This window comes from Durio zibethinus, unplaced genomic scaffold, assembly GCF_047325235.1.
Source record: "Durio zibethinus cultivar Kanyao isolate XHJ-2024 unplaced genomic scaffold, ASM4732523v1 HiC_scaffold_3, whole genome shotgun sequence".
NCBI classification, from domain to species: domain Eukaryota; kingdom Viridiplantae; phylum Streptophyta; class Magnoliopsida; order Malvales; family Malvaceae; genus Durio; species Durio zibethinus.
In genome coordinates this window covers 7,769,634-7,774,633 of record NW_028323044.1, presented here as the reverse complement: position 1 = coordinate 7,774,633, position 5,000 = coordinate 7,769,634, and positions in this window count along the sequence as shown.

Sequence of the window (5,000 nt, the reverse complement as noted above, 5' to 3'; positions counted from 1 at the left end):
GCACCAGCTCGAGGCATGTGCCCACACCAAGGCCCGGCATGTATCGATGGTGTTCGACGTAGGGGCCATCTTCTGCTGATGGTGGTCGAGGCAAGAGCCCGCACCAAGGGCCAGCGTGTGCCCATGGTGCTCGAGGCAACCGTCCGCACCAGGGCCCAGCGTGTGCCGATGGTGGTCGAGGCAACCGCCCGCACCAGGGCCCAGCGTGTGCCGATGGTGGTCGAGCCAGGAGCCCGCACCAAGGGCCGGCTTGTGCCGATGGTGTTCGGGGCAACCGCCAGCACCAGGGCCCTGCGTGTGCCGATGGAGCTGGGGGCAACCGCCCGCACCAGGGCCCAACGTGTGCCGATGGTGGCTGAGGGAACCGCCCGCACCAGGGCCCAGCGTGTGCCGATGGTGCTGGGGGCAAGCGCCCGCCCCAGGGCCCAGCGTGTGCCGATGGTGGTCGAGGCAAGCGCCCTCACCACCCCGAGCGTGTGCCGATGGTGGTCGAGGCAACCGCCCGCACCAGGGCCCAGCGTGTGCCGATGGTGGTCGAGGCAAGCGCCCGCACCAAGGCCGAGCGTGTGCCGATGGTGGTCGAGGCAAGCGCCCGCACCAGGGCCCAGCGTGTGCCGATGGTGGTCGAGGCAAGCGCCCTCACCAGGGCCGAGCGTGTGCCGATGGTGGTCGAGGCAACCGGCCGCACCAAGGGCCGGCGTGTGCCGATGGTGTTCGAGGCAACCGCCTGCACCAGGGCCCAGTGTGTGCCGATGGTGGTCGAGCCAGGAGCCCGCACCAAGGGCCGGCTTGTGCCGATGGTGTTCGGGGCAACCGCCCGCACCAGGGCCCTGCGTGTGCCGATGGTGCTGGGGGCAACCGCCCGCACCAGGGCCCAGCGTGTGCCGATGGTGCTGGGGGCAAGCGCCCGCACCAGGGCCCAGCGTGTGCCGATGGTGCTGGGGGCAACCGCCCGGACCAGGGCCCAACGTGTGCCGATGGTGGTCGAGGGAACCGCCCGCACCAGGGCCCAGCGTGTGCCGATGGTGCTGGGGGCAAGCGCCCGCCCCAGGGCCCAGCGTGTGCCGATGGTTATCGGGGCAACCGGCCGCACCAGGGCCCAGGGTCTGCCGATGGTGCTCGAGGCAACCGCCCGCACCAAGGCTCAGCATGTGCCGATTGTGATCGAGGCAACAACCCACACCAGGGCCCAGCTTGTGCCGATGGCGGTCGAGGCAAGTGCCCGTACCGAAGGGCAGCCTATGCCGATGATGGTCGATGCATGTGCCATCACCATGCGTCATCATGTGCCATTGATGGTCGAGGCCTTGGCCGAAGTTCGATTTTGAGCCACGGTGCCCATGCTTGGCTCCAGCATGTGCTGGTGCCGCATTTTTTTCACTCGGGACAGCATCGCCGGAGCATCGCCGGAGCATCGCCGGAGTACCGCCGGAGAACCTGACCGGCGGCATTGGGGTTCCGGCGATTGGGAGGGGGGCCGGGGGGGTGTGCGCACATGATGTGCGATGGGTGCTGGTACTTGGCCTTGTGTTGGCCCCCTATCCCTCATCAAACCTCTGAGAATTCACACCCCCTTAAAGAGCATTTGAGATTTTACAGGTTTGCTACCAGTAGCCGTTAAAGTGTCTGAAATGGGGACACTTTTTTCAAACGGTCACAAAATCTTCTCCACTTCGAGTTTTTAGCTGAATTTTTTTGTGCATGCCAACAAAAATAGAAGGATCATGCCTACAAAATTTGGGGCCAAAAATCCTTATAAAAAAATTTTAAAAAATCCCGAACCGCAAAAAGTTTCGAAAATCGTGAAAAATAGAAAACGAGTCATCTTCCAACGAAACTTCACGTGAAGGCTTAGGGGACCATTGTATGAATTTACAAGCCATAAAAATGGCATTGGCACGGCAGAAATTCGAAGATGTGCCTAAACCCACCAGGGCCCAGCGTGTGCCGATGGTGCTCGAGGCAACCGCCCGCACCAGGGCCCAGTGTGTGCCGATGGTGGTCGAGGCAACCGCCCGCACCAGGGCCGATAGTGTGCCGATGGTGCTCGAGGCAACCTGTCGCACCAGGGCCCAGCGTGTGCCGATGGTGATCGAGGCAACCTGCCGCACCAGGGCCCAGCGTGTGCCGATGGTGGTCGAGGCAAGCGCCCGCACCAGCGCCCAGCGTGTGCCGATGGTGCTCGAGGCAACCGACCGCACCAGGGCCCAGCGTGTGCCGATGGTGCTCGAGGCAACTTGCCGCACCAGGGCCCAGCGTGTGCCGATGGCGCTCGAGGCAAGCTCCCGCACCAGGGCCCAGCGTGTGCCGATGGTGCTCGAGGCAACCTGCCGCACCAGGGCCCAGCGTGTGCCGATGGTGCTCGAGGCAACCTGCCGCACCAGGGCCCAGCGTGTGCCGATGGTGCTCGAGGCAAGCGCCCACACCAGCGCCCAGCGTGTGCCGATGGTGCTCGAGGCAACCGACCGCACCAGGGCCCAGCGTGTGCCGATGGTGCTCGAGGCAACTTGCCGCACCAGGGCCCAGCGTGTGCCGATGGCGCTCGAGGCAAGCTCCCGCACCAGGGCCCAGCGTGTGCCGATGGTGCTCGAGGCAACCTGCCGCACCAGGGCCCAGCGTGTGCCGATGGTGCTCGAGGCAAGCGCCCGCACCAGGGCCCAGCGTGTGCCGATGGTGGTCGAGGCAACCGCCCGCACCAGGGCCCAGCGTGTGCCGATGGTGGTCGAGGCAACCTGCCGCACCAGGGCCCAGCGTGTGCCGATGGTGCTCGAGGCAACCTGCCGCACCAGGGCCCAGCGTGTGCCGATGGTGGTCGAGGCAACCGACCGCACCAGGGCCGAGCGTGTGCCGATGGTGGTCGAGGCAAGCGCCCGCACCAGGGCCCAGCGTGTGCCGATGGTGGTCGAGGCAACCTGCCGCACCAGGGCCCAGCGTGTGCCGATGGTGCTCGAGGCAACCGACCGCACCAGGGCCGAGCGTGTGCCGATGGTGCCGAGGCAAGCGCCCGCACCAGGGCCCAGCGTGTGCCGATGGTGGTCGAGGCAACCTGCCGCACCAGGGCCCAGCGTGTGCCGATGGTGGTCGAGGCAAGCGCCCGCACCAGGGCCCAGCGTGTGCCGATGGTGGTCGAGGCAACCTGCCGCACCAGGGCCCAGCGTGTGCCGATGGTGCTCGAGGCAACCGACCGCACCAGGGCGGAGCGTGTGCCGATGGTGGTCGAGGCAAGCGCCCGCACCAGGGCCCAGCGTGTGCCGATGGTGGTCGAGGCTGCCGATGGTGGTCGAGGCAACCTGCCGCACCAGGGCCCAGCGTGTGCCGATGGTGCTCGAGGCAAGCTGCCGCACCAGGGCCCAGCGTGTGCCGATGGTGGTCGAGGCAACCGCCCGCACCAGGGCCCAGCGTGTGCCGATGGTGATCGAGGCAACCGACCGCACCAGGGCCCAGCGTGTGCCGATGGTGCTCGAGGCAACCTGCCGCACCAGGGCCCAGCGTGTGCCGATGGTGGTCGAGGCAAGCGCCCGCACCAGGGCCCAGCGTGTGCCGATGGTGCTCGAGGCAACCGACCGCACCAGGGCCCAGCGTGTGCCGATGGTGCTCGAGGCAACCTGCCGCACCAGGGCCCAGCGTGTGCCGATGGTGGTCGAGGCAAGCGCCCGCACCAGGGCCCAGCGTGTGCCGATGGTGCTCGAGGCAACCGACCGCACCAGGGCCGAGCGTGTGCCGATGGCGGTCGAGGCAAGCGCCCGCACCAGGGCCCAGCGTGTGCCGATGGTGGTCAAGGCAACCTGTCGCACCAGGGCCCAGCGTGTGCCGATGGTGGTCGAGGCAAGCGCCCGCACCAGGGCCCAGCGTGTGCCGATGGTGCTCGAGGCAACCGACCGCACCAGGGCCCAACGTGTGCCGATGGTGCTGGGGGCAACCGCCCGCACCAGGGCCCAGCGTGTGCCGATGGCGATCGAGGCAACCGCCCGCACCAGGGCCCAGCGTGTGCCGATGGTGGTCGAGGCAAGCGCCCGCACCAGTGCCCAGCGTGTGCCGATGGTGGTCGAGGCAAGCGCCCGCACCAGGGCCCAGCTTTTGCCGATGGTGATCGAGGCAACCGGCCGCTCCAGGGCCCAGCGTGTGCCGATGGTTATCGGGGCAACCGGCCGCACCAGGGCCCAGGGTCTGCCGATGGTGCTCGAGGCAACCGCCCGCACCAAGGCTCAGCATGTGCCGCTGGTGATCGAGGCAACAACCCACACCAGGGCCCAGCTTGTGCCGATGGCGGTCGAGGCAAGTGCCCGTACCGAAGGGCAGCCTATGCCGATGATGGTCGATGCATGTGCCATCACCATGCGTCATCATGTGCCATTGATGGTCGAGGCCTTGGCCGAAGTTCGATTTTGAGCCACGGTGCCCATGCTTGGCTCCAGCATGTGCTGGTGCCGCATTTTTTTCACTCGGGACAGCATCGCCGGAGCATCGCCGGAGCATCGCCGGAGTACCGCCGGAGAACCTGACCGGCGGCATTGGGGTTCCGGCGATTGGGAGGGGGGCCGGGGGGGTGTGCGCACATGACGTGCGATGGGTGCTGGTACTTGGCCCTTGTGTTGGCCCCCTATCCCTCATCAAACCTCTGAGAACTCACACCCCCTTAAAGAGCGTTTGAGATTTTACAGGTTTGCTGCCAGTAGCCGTTCAAGTGTCTGAAATGGGGACACTTTTTTCAAACGGTCACGAAATCTTCTCCGGTTCGAGTTTTTAGCTGAATTTTTTTGTGCATGCCAACAAAAATAGAAGGATCACGTCCACAAAATTTGGGGCCAAAACTCCTTCTAAAAAAATTCTAAAAAATCACGAACCGCAAAAAGTTTCGAAAATCGTGAAAAATAGAAAACGAGTAATCTTCCAACGAAACTTCACGTGAAGGCTTAGGGGACCATTGTATGAATTTACAAGCCATAAAAATGGCATTGGCACGGCAGAAATTTGAAGATGTGCCTAAACCCACCTAGCAC